The 11,956-nt window shown below is 41.2% G+C and overlaps 1 protein-coding gene and 1 long non-coding RNA gene across 2 annotated transcripts in view; both read left to right on the plus strand.

Annotated features, from left to right (window-relative positions):
* Positions 1-11,956, plus strand: part of LOC115171939 (NLR family CARD domain-containing protein 3-like) — a 1,137,260-nt gene that overhangs the window by 941,722 nt on the left and 183,582 nt on the right. The window lies entirely within an intron of this gene.
* The window catches only part of LOC115171951 (uncharacterized), a 121,401-nt gene that overhangs the window by 46,162 nt on the left and 63,283 nt on the right, over positions 1-11,956 (plus strand). The gene's annotated exons all lie outside the window — the stretch shown is intronic.

An 11,956-nucleotide genomic window follows, 5' to 3' on the forward strand; every position in this document is an offset into this window, starting at 1 on the left:
TACATTGCATTTTCAACTAAATTCAACCTGAAGCCTATGTGGGTTATGAATGCCTTATAAACCTGTCTTCCATGACATACCATCAGGCCACTATGAGGTCTACCTGTGTTGATTCTAAGCTTCCTGGAGCAACCGGAAGTTGTTAAAAACACCCTAAAGCTGTTATAATATAACCAACCTGCAGATTGTGAAAATCACGCAATTCAACCGTGTGTAAATCAGTCAATTCTTAAGATAAAGACTTCTAATTCAGGGTTCTGTGAAAGACTACCCCAAAGACAACGTGTGCCGATGCTAAGCTTCCTGGAGCAACCGGAAGTTGTTAAAAACACCCTAAAGCTCTTGTAATATAACCAACCTGCAGATTGTGAAAATCACGCAATTCAACCCTGTGTAAGTCAGTCAATTCTTAAGGTAAAGACTTCTTATTCAGGATTCTGTGAAAGCCTATGCCAAAGACAACGTGTGTCGATTCTAAGCTTCCTGTGCCAACCGGAAGTGCCTTAAATTGAGGTCACAGAAGCTGTTTTGAAGGGTTAAAAGAGTCACATCTTTCCAAAACTTCATATGTGTGACTAGGTAACCCTCATGAACTGTAAATCAGTCATTTATCCCATCAGATTTGCAAAAAAAACTAACACACACACACACAGCTAGGCCATAGTGACACAGTGTGGGGCTTAGAGTCTTACAGTGCCTGCAATACATTTTACATTTAAGTCATTTAGCAGACACTCTTATCCAGAGTGACTTACAGTTACCTTCGTTCGAACGATTCAAGAACCGTCAGACCTAGAGCTCTGAAACTTTAGAAACCTGTTCTAGAGCTCAAGTCGATAGTGCACGGTGAGTTATGTGGCTCTAGAAGGTTCTCAGACCGAGAAACAGCCTCGTGCATTTGCAATATGTTCAATTCATTTTGACATCACAAAAATGGCGACATTTAGAAATGTCCCAGAGTCGCAAGACTAGGTGCATTGAAACCGCATCGGCCCATAGAGACGGACCCCAACATTTCTGTCCGATAGCTCATTCAAGGACCCCGTAGCAACGCCCTGAAAAAGTGGATTTTCAGCACCAATTAAGGCCATTGCTCCGGCACCGAATGACCTATCGAGCCGAAACGTGCGATTCGGGGTCGCCTCACATAGGCCTACACATAATGTCAGAGCTGGACCCGTAGCTAGAACGTAACTACGTGTTTTATGTTTTTGTCATGGTTAAAACTGAAGGCGCTGTGAATTATGGGCCTGCTCTGATATATGTGATAGTTGGCTTCTATACAAGTTGGAAAAAGTGGATTTGGTGTCAGATGGTATCAGTTTGGTGTCAGATGACATCTAATTGACTGATGGACGCTGACTTGCTGGGTGACAAGCAATGGAGAGGAACCAGAGTCACTGCCCGGCCATCCCGAGTTCATCGGGCCAGTCAATTATGCATTTCTGCAGTGTTTTTGAGCATGTCAAATTCGTGATGGTAATGGTCATTTTGGACATTTTTCAAAAAATCGTTAAAAACAACAGTCTCACTTCTCCCTCATCATACATGACAAATAGAACATCTAGGTTGATTCATGGCTTAACACTTGGGCAGTATAAATGCCATTTGGACATGGTTCACTGACTTTTGGGTTTGGAAACAGACTTCCTATGATCTTACATGGCAAACGGACAAAAATCCTGATTTGGCACATTCAATACTTTCATACATGTATAATTGACAAAAAAAGAATTGGACATTTCATTTGAACATTTCTAATGGCATTTGGCAAAAAAAAGAAAAAAAACGTAACTTTTGACTTCCTATGAAATCATATTCCAAATGCACAAGCAAAAACAACCCAAAAAATTATGTCAATAAAATATGTCAAAAGTATGTTCATACAGCTCTTATACATGTGTAATTGACATAAAAATCGAAAGAATTTCGAAAAACGGTCCAGAAAGCACTTTTTTAAGGGGGTGATAAGTTTTCAAAAAAAAAATATTTTTTACAAAATTTGAACTCTCGGGTATTCACTTGTGTTACATTTGCAATAAGAAAACTCACTGTGGAGCGCGCTCAACATCTATTGGATATTTGCTGTGATTTGGCACATTCAGTACTTGTATAATTGACAAAAAATGAATTGGACATTTCATTTGGACATTTATAATGGCATTTGGCAAAAGAAAATAAAAAAAATGTAACTTTTGACATCCTATGAAATCATATTCCAAATGCACAGAACATATGCCTTATGCACAAGCAAAAACAACCCAAAAAATTATGTCAATAAAATATGTCAAAAGTATGCTCATACAGCTCTTATACATGTGTAATTGACATAAAAATTGAAAACATTTCGAAAAACGATCCAGAAAGCACTTTTTTTAGGGGGTGATAAGTTTTTTTTTTAAATTCATTTTATCAAAATCTGACCCTTGGGTGTTGACTTGTGCTACATTTGCAATATGAAAATCCACGGTGGAGCGTGCTCGCCATCTACAGGATTTTTGCTATTTTACAATGTGCGCTTGCAATATGAAAATTGCAATATGATTTGGCTGGAGATGGATCACTTTGGGTGGTATTTACAATTGTGTGTATGATTCGTGCGGTGCCAATATGTTCCCATGTTATTTTGTCCATTTCAGGGGGGTTTTCCCTTACATAACCTCACCACCACCATGGGGCTGTTCACAATGTTGAACCATAACCTCACCACCACCATGGGGCTGTTCACAATGTTGAACCATAACCTCACCACCACCATGGGGCTGTTCACAATGTTGAACCATAACCTCACCACCACCATGGGGCTGTTCACAATGTCCATACCATAACCTCACCACCACCATGGGGCTGTTCACAATGTTGAACCATAACCTCACCACACCCATGGGGCTGTTCACAATGTCCATACCATAACCTCACCGCCACCATGGGGCTGTTCACAATGTTGAACCATAACCTCACTTCCACCATGGGGCTGTTCACAATGTTGAACAATAACCTCACCGCCACCATGGGGCTGTTCACAATGTTGAACCATGACCTCACCATCACCATGGGGCTGTTCACAATGTTGAACCATAACCTCACCACCACCATGGGGCTGTTCACAATGTCCATACCATAACCTCACTTCCACCATGGGGCTGTTCACAATGTTGAACCATGACCTCACCATCACCATGGGGCTGTTCACAATGTTGAACCATAACCTCACCACCACCATGAGGCTGTTCACAATGTTGACATCAGCAAACCGCTCACCCACATGATGCCATACAAGTGTTCTGAGGTTTTTATATGACAAAACTACACATTTTAGAGAGACCTTTGTAATGAGCATGCTGTTAATCAGGTTCTTGATATGCCACACCTGTCATGTGGATGGATTATCTTGGCAAAGAAGAAATGCTCACTGTGTGTGTGTTTGTCCAGTGTGTGTGTGTGTGTTTAGTGTATGTGTGTCCAAGGTGTGTGTTTGTCAAGTGTGTGTGTCATGTGTGTGTGTGTCATGTGTGTGTGTGTCGTGTGTGTGTGTGTGTTGTCGTGGATATATATAATTGAGGATCTGCTGGAGTCCAAGTCAAACCCAGAATGTTTATTTATGAGCTCAGAGAGAATAACAGTTCAACAGCACAGTGTAGACAGTCTGAATTCAGAAGTATTGTGATCTCAGAGAGAATAACAGAGTTCCACAGTGTAGACAGTCTGAATTCAGAAGCATTGTGATCTCAGAGAGAATAACAGAGTTCCACAGTGTAGACAGTCTGAATTCAGATGCATTGTGATCTCAGAGAGAATAACAGAGTTCCACAGTGTAGACAGTCTGAATTCAGAAGCATTGTGATCTCAGAGAGAATAACAGAGTTCCACAGTGTAGACAGTCTGAATTCAGAAGCATTGTGATCTCAGAGAGAATAACAGAGTTCCACAGTGTAGACAGTCTGAATTCAGAAGCATTGTGATCTCAGAGAGAATAACAGAGTTCCACAGTGTAGACAGTCTGAATTCAGAAGCATTGTGATCTCAGAGAGAATAACAGAGTTCCACAGTGTAGACAGTCTGAATTCAGAAGCATTGTGATCTCAGAGAGAATAACAGAGTTCCACAGTGTAGACAGTCTGAATACAGAAACATTGTGTGATCAGCACATATCTTTATATCTTGAGCTGTTCTTGGACAGGACTCTCACTTCCCTTTATATCTATACAAGGACACAGGAGACAGCTGGTTTGCAACACAGGATTATACTCCCAAGAACAGGACATTATAACAGGACAGTTTCACAAGGTTAGTCACATACTCAGTTATGTGGACACATACAATTAACATGTTCCATTTATATTATAGTTCTGTGGATTTACAGGAATAAGATGTTGTGTGTGAGAGAGAGAGAGAGTGTGTTTCCATTGTGTGTGTGAGTGTGTTTCCAGTGTGTGTGTGTGTCCAGTGTTTGTCCAGTGTGTGTGTATGAATGTGTGTCCAGTGAGTGTGTGTGTGTGTGTGTGTGTGTGTATGTGTGTGTGTGTGTGTGTGTGTGTATCCAGTGAGTGTGTTTCCAGTGTGTGTGTCTCCAGAGTGTGTGTGTGTGTGTGTGTGTATGTATGTGTGTGTGTGTGTGTGTGTGTGTGTGTGTGTGTGTGTGTGTGTGTGTGTGTGTGTGTGTGTGTGTGTGTGTGTGTGTGTGTGTATGTGTGATTGTGTGAGTGAGTGTGTGTGTGTACAGTGTGTTTGTGTGAGTGTTTGTGTGTGTCCAGTGTGTGTGTGTGTGTGTCCAGTGTACGGTTGTGTCTAGTGAGAGTGTGTGTGGGTCCAGTGTGTGTGTGTGTGAGTGTGTGTCCAGGATGTCTGTGATTGTGTGTCTCCAGTGTGTGTCTGTTAGTGAGGGTGTCCAGTGTGTGTGTGTGTGTGTGTGTGTGTGTGTGTGTGTGTGTGTGTGTGTGTGTGTGTGTGTGTGTGTGTGTGTGTGTGTGTGTGTGTGTGTGTGTGTGTGTGTGTATGTGTGATTGTGTGAGTGAGTGTGTGTGTGTACAGTGTGTGTGTGTCCAGTGTATGGTTGTGTCTAGTGAGAGTGTGTGTGGGTCCAGTGTGTGTGTGTGTGTGTGAGTGTGTGTCCAGGATGTCTGTGATTGTGTGTCTCCAGTGTGTGTCTGTTAGTGAGGGTGTCCAGTGTGTGTGTGTGTGTGTGTGTGTGTGTGTGTGTGTGTGTGTGTGTGTGTGTGTGTGTGTGTGTGTGTGTGTGTGTGTGTGTGTGATTGTGTGTCCAGTGTGTGTTTGTGTGTCAGTGTGTGTGTGTGTCCAGTGTGTGTGTGTCAGTGTGTGTGAGTTCAGTGTGTGTGTGTCCAATGTGTGTGTGTGTATCCAGTGTGTGTGTGTGTGTGTGTGTGTGTGTGTGTGTGTGTGTGTGTGTGTGTGTGTGTGTGTGTGTGTGTGTGTGTCAGGTTATTATTTCAGGGACACTGAGGAGTCAACATTATCAACCCAAAACCCTGAATAGAGGGGCTCAGTGAATGTGGACGTGAATGTGTACAGATGGGTCAGTGTGTCAGAGGAGGCTCTATAGAAGGACAGAGTGCCGGCTGGCCAGTCCAGATACACTCCTACTCTGTGGGAGCTGGAGGAGCGGACGTCTATGGTAGTGGAATTATTATTGTGACAAGCATAGTAACTTTTGTCAGAGCAGGTCAGACTCCAGGACTTGTCATTACATCCAAGACAACAGTCCTTAACCTCTCCTCTTCTGCTGATTCCTTTATATGTCACTCCTATAACAGCCTCTCTCCCACTCCACTCTGCCTCCCAGTAACAGCGCCCAGTCAGACCCTTTCTACACAGCACCTGTCTGCAGCCCTCAAATCTCTCTGGGTGATCAGGATAGGGCTGCTCCTCTGTCCTACATGTCACCTTTCTGTTCTCCTCAGACAGAGAGAGGAGTCTGTTTACTGTGTTTGGGTCCAGTGTGAGATCACAGACATCTGATGGATGAAACCAGACACAATATTAGAAATCATCATCATTCACATTAGAATGTTAACTCACTTTTCACTAATTAATTTAATGTAGATGTTTCTAGGTATCAAAAGGAGAAGTTAAGGTAACTTGAGACTTGTTGAATGATCATATGTTATACTGTATGGTAATATAAAACACACTTATTCTGATTAATTACACACACACACACACACACACACACACACACACACACACACACACACACACACACACACACACACACACACACACACACACACACACACAGAGACAAACACATTGTCAAAGCAACTCTTTGTAAACGTTGGTGTCCCTGATTTCTGCTTCTGAAGAACTACAGCTGATATTTAATATGACCAAGTCAGTAATGATGGTGGTCTTTGACTTTGACTTAACTTGAAATAAGACTTATTCTTAGTAATATTCTTCACAGCAGTCAACACTCACATTTTCTAAGCCCAGGTTTCATTGTGTTCTCTCCACCATGCTCCACACTGTAGCGGTAAGCAGAAGAACAGACAGTCATTGAGGGATACACCTGAACTCACACACACACACACACACACACACACACACACACACACACACACACAGACACACACACACACACACACACACACACACACACACACACACACACACACACACACACACACACACACACACACACACACACACACACACACACAAAGAGTTAGCATTTAACTTTGTCCAAGTGGTGGTCAGAATGTTTGTCTTAACTAGCCTGATAAGTCAAACATGTCTGATATGAACTTTGACATAAACCCTCAACATACTTGAGTTTCTCCAATCTGCAGTGTAGATCCTCCAGTCCAGCAGAGAGCAGTCTGACTCCTGAGTCTCCTGGGTGATTGTAGCTCAGGTCCAGCTCTCTCAGGTGTGAGGGGTTTGACCTCAGAGCTGAGACCAGAGAAGCACAGCCTTCCTCTGTGACTAGACAGCCTGACAGCCTGCAAAGAGTCAAATCATATTAAAATCACACTGTTATTCTTTGGTGGTGAAAATAGTGGCAGTATATTTTTGAAACATGTTCAAATATATCAGTGTCCTCAAACTTGCCATATCTATTCATAAATGAATGTATCATTATTATAAATGATCATAATATTACTTGTAGAAAGAAAAATGTATAGTACAAATATTTGAGTAGACTGACCAGACCAGTTTAAAAATCAGTATCAGTCAAAAGACAGACAGTGAGGTATCAGATTTAGATTGTATTGAGTATATAGTCCACACCATATATATTTTGACAGTGAAGCTAACATTTTAAATGTGTCTCTATACTCCAGCATTTTAGATTTGAGATCAAATGTTTCATATGAGGTGACAGTATATAATGTCACCTTTAATTTGAGGATATTTTAATACATATCTGTTTCACCGTTTAGAAAAATAAAAGCACTTTATGTATCTAGTCCCCCTATTTGAAGAAGTCATAAGTATTCTGACCAATTCACTTAAAGTGTATTAAAGTAGTCCAAAGTTGAATATTGGGTTGTGATTTACATTTAAGTCATTTAGCAGACGCTCTTATCCAGAGCGACTTACAGGAGTGAATGCATACATTTCAAAAAAAAAAAATCCCCGTACTGGCCCCCCGTGGGAATCGAACCCACAACCCTGGCGTTGCAAACACCATTGCAAACTCCATGCTCTACCAACTGAGCCACAGGGAAGTGACTCCAAAATGACAGGACATTATTCACCATTCAGTTTCTATTAGGAAAAACATCATCCAAAATACAACCAAGACAAACTGGAAATGCATTCAACAAGTTAGTAGAATCACAAGCGTGATGTAATCACTGCAGGCATGGAATATGGGACCACATACTAAACTTATGACTAATTTAATACAATATAAGTGAGTTTGTCCAAATTATTACAACTTTTTCAAATGGGAGAACTAGATACATAAAGTGCTTTCGTTTCTAAACAGTAAAATATATATGTATGAATAAATAAAAGGTGACATTCTGTACTGTGACCTAATATCAAACATTTTATCTCAAATCCAAAATGCTGGAGCATAGCACCAAATGTAAAACTGTAAGATTCACTGTCCAAACACATATGGTGTGGACTATGTGTGTCTGGTAAACACATGTGGATATGGTGAACAGTTAACACTTGTTGACCAACTACAGGAATACTGACCTCAGAGTCTCCAGTTTACAGTGGGGATTCCCCAGTACAGCAGAGAGCAGCTTCACTCCTGAATCCTTCAGGTCATTGTTACTCAGATCCAGCTCTCTCAGGTGTGAGGGGTTTGACCTCAGAGCTGAGACCAGAGAAGCACAGCCTTTCTCTGTGACTAGACAGCCTGACAGCCTGCAAAGAGTCAAATCATATTAAAATCACACTGAATTCTTTGGTGGTGAAAATAGTGGCAGTATATATTTTTTCAACATATTCAGATACATTAGTGTCCTGAAACCTGCCATATCTATTCATAAATGAATGTATCATTATTATAAATTATCACAATATTGCCTGCAGATAGAAACATGTACAGTGCAAATATTTGAGTAGACTGACCAGACCAGTTTAAAAGCAGTATCAGTCAAAAGACAGACAGTGAGGTATCAGATTTAGATTGTATAGAGTATACAGTCCACACCATATCTATTTTGACAGTGAAGCTAACATTTTAAATGTGGCTCTATACTCCAACATTTTGGATTTGAGATCAAATATTTTATATGTGACAGTATATAATGTCACCTTTTATTTGAGGATATTTTAATACATATCTGTTTCACCATTTATGTATCTAGTCATAATTATTCTGACCAATTCATTTATAATCTATTAAAGTAGTCCAAAGTTTAGTATGTCGTCCGATATTCCTTGAAAACAATGACTACATCAAGCCTGTGACTGCCATGATTGAGAAAGATCATGAATGAATCATGAATATGTCACGTCCTGACCAGCAGATGGAGCTATTGTTTTAGTGTTGGGGTCAGGACGTGGCAGTTTTTGTGTATGTGAATGTCTGATTGTTGATTTGGGACTTCCAATTGAAGGCAGGTGTGTTGAGTTGCCTTTGATTGGAAGTCCTATATAGGTGTGTGTGTTTTTCTTTGGGGTTGTCGGTGGTTGTTTTGCACTGTGTTTTTTAGCCTGCAAACTGTTGCTGCATTTATTGTTTCCTGTGGATGCTTTACTCCTTTTGTTGGGTAATTAAAAAATGAGTATTCACATACCTGCTGTACCTTGGTTTATTTCAGAAGACAGCCGTTACAGAATAATAATGAGTGAGAGAGCTACAGAGGCTACAACAAAACATGCTAACCTCTAACCATTATCAATAACAGAGGCTACAACAAAACATGCTAACCTCTCACCATTAACCTCAAATTGAAGGTGACATTCTGTACTGTCACCTAATATGAAACATTCTATCTCAAATCCAAAATCCTGGAGCATAGCACCACATTTCAAACTGTAAGCTTCACTGTCCAAACACATATGGTGTGGACTATGTGTGCCTGGTAAACACATGTAGATCTGGTGAACAGTTAACACTTGTTGACCAACTACAGGAATACTGACCTCAGAGTCTCCAGTTTACAGTGGGGATTCCCCAGTCCAGCAGAGAGCAGCTTCACTCCTGAATCCTTCAGGTCATTGTTACTCAGATCCAGCTCTCTCAGGTGTGAGGGGTTTGACTCTAGAGCTGAGACCAGAGAAGCACAGCCTTCCTCTGTGACTCCACAGCCTGACAGCCTGACAAAGAGATCATCATGACATCACAAACACACTGTTATTTTAGCCAGTAGTGTAGAAGAACAATGGCAGATGCATTTGGTTTATTCTCTCAAACAACATATAGATTCATCTTCCGTCTCCCAGAATTGTATTGTAAAATTGTTATACTGATGTGAACATCAGTGCATTTATAAAAAATGTTTTTCAATATAATATTGTATACATATTATAACACAATTTTTTCTCTAAACTGAATATTGCTTCCTGATGATTACTTCTTATATGTCATTTTATTTACTCACAGAGCAGCTCTGGAGGCTTTGACCACTGGCAGCAGCCTCAGAAGACCTTCCTCTGATCTGGAGTATTTCTTCAGGTCAAACACATCCAGCTCCTTTTCTGAAGTCAGCAACACAAAGACCAGAGCTGACCACTGTGCAGGTGACAGTTTGTCTTCTGAGAGACTTCCTGATCTCAGGTAGCTTTGGATCTCCTCCACTAGAGAATGGTCATTCAGTTCCTTCAGACAGTGGAACAGATTGATGCACCTCTCTGGAGAAGGATTCACCCTGATCTTCTCCTTTATGTACTTGACTGTTTCTTCATGGCTCTGTGAGCTGCTTCTTGTCTTTGTCAGTAGACCTCGTAAGTGCTTCTGATTGGACTCCAGTGAGAGGCCCAGAAGGAAGCGGAGGAAAAGGTCCAGGTTACCCGTCTCACTTTGTAAGGCTTTATCCACAGCACTCTTGTAGAAAGTAACTTCAGGCTCGTCTTTTGTTTGTAGTTTGTCCATTAGATTCTCATGGTTGTTGATGAATGAGAGGAACACATATACAGCAGCCAGAAACTCCTGAATGCTCAGATGGACAAAGCAGTACACCTTGTCCTGGTACAGCCCACATTCCTCTTTAAAGATCTGTGTGCACAATCCTGAGTAGACTGAGGCTTCATTGACATCAATGCCAGCCTCTTTCAGGTCTTCTTCATAGAATATCAGATTGCCATTCACAAGCTGTTGAAAAGCCAGTTTTCCCAGTGACAGAATGCTCTCCTTATTCCAGTGTGGACCTGTCTCTTCTTTCCCAAGATACTTTTCATTCTTCTGTTTGGTATGAAACACCACAAGGTGTGTGTACATCTCAGTCAGAGTCTTGGGCATCTCTTCTCTCTTATGGTTCAGCATGTGTTCAAGGACTGTTGCAGAAATCCAACAGAAGACTGGAATGTGGCACATGATGTGGAGGCTCCTTGATGTCTTTATGTGTGAGATGATTTTGCTGGCCAGGTCCTCATCACTGAATCTCTTCCTGAAGTACTCTTCCTTCTGTGGGTCATTGAACCCTCGTACCTCTGTCACCTGGTCAACACACCCTGAAGGGATCTTATTGGCTGCTGCAGGTCGGGTAGTTATCCAGATGAGAGCAGAGGGAAGCAGATTTCCCTTGATGAGATTTGTCAGCAGAACATCCACTGAGGTTGACTCTGTGACGTCCCAACAGATCTTGTTCTTCTGGAAGTCTAGGGGCAGTTGGCACTCATCCAGACCATCAAAGATGAACAGAACTTTGTACTTGTCGTAGTTGGAGATTCTTGATTGTTTGGTTTCCATTGAGAAGTGATTAAGAAGTTTAATGAAAGTGTGTTTGTCCTCTTTCATCAAATTCAGCACCCGAAAAGGGAATGAAAATACAAATTGGACATCCTGATTTGCTTTTCCTTCAGCCCAGTCCAGAATGAACTTCTGCACAGAGACTGTTTTTCCAATGCCAGCGACTCCCTTTGTCAGCACAGTTCTGATACGTTTGTCTTGTCCAGTTAAGGGTTTGAAGATGTCGTTACATTTGATTGCAGTCTCTGGTCTTGCTTGTTTCCTGGTTGTTGTCTCAATCTGTCTCAGCTCATGTTCATTATTGACCTCTCCTTTTCCACCCTCTGTGATGTAGAGCTCTGTGTAGATCTTATTGAGAAGGGTTGGGTTTCCTTGTTTAGCGATTCCCTCAAATACACATTGAAACTTCTTCTTTAGATTAGATTTGAGTTCACATTGGCAAATCACAGCAAGCTCATCTGAACCTAGAAAAAACACAGAGGATATTAACAGAGTACCATCTGTTTTAATGTCAACAGTATTGTAGGACTGTTATAAAGTTTTAAATTATATTAATTTATTCTCTTACCTGACTGTATAAATGTGTAAATGTTTTCATAATGCATTACAGACTATTGTGAC

The sequence above is a fragment of the Salmo trutta genome, chromosome 32 (genome assembly GCF_901001165.1).
Source record: "Salmo trutta chromosome 32, fSalTru1.1, whole genome shotgun sequence".
Lineage (NCBI taxonomy): Eukaryota > Metazoa > Chordata > Actinopteri > Salmoniformes > Salmonidae > Salmo > Salmo trutta.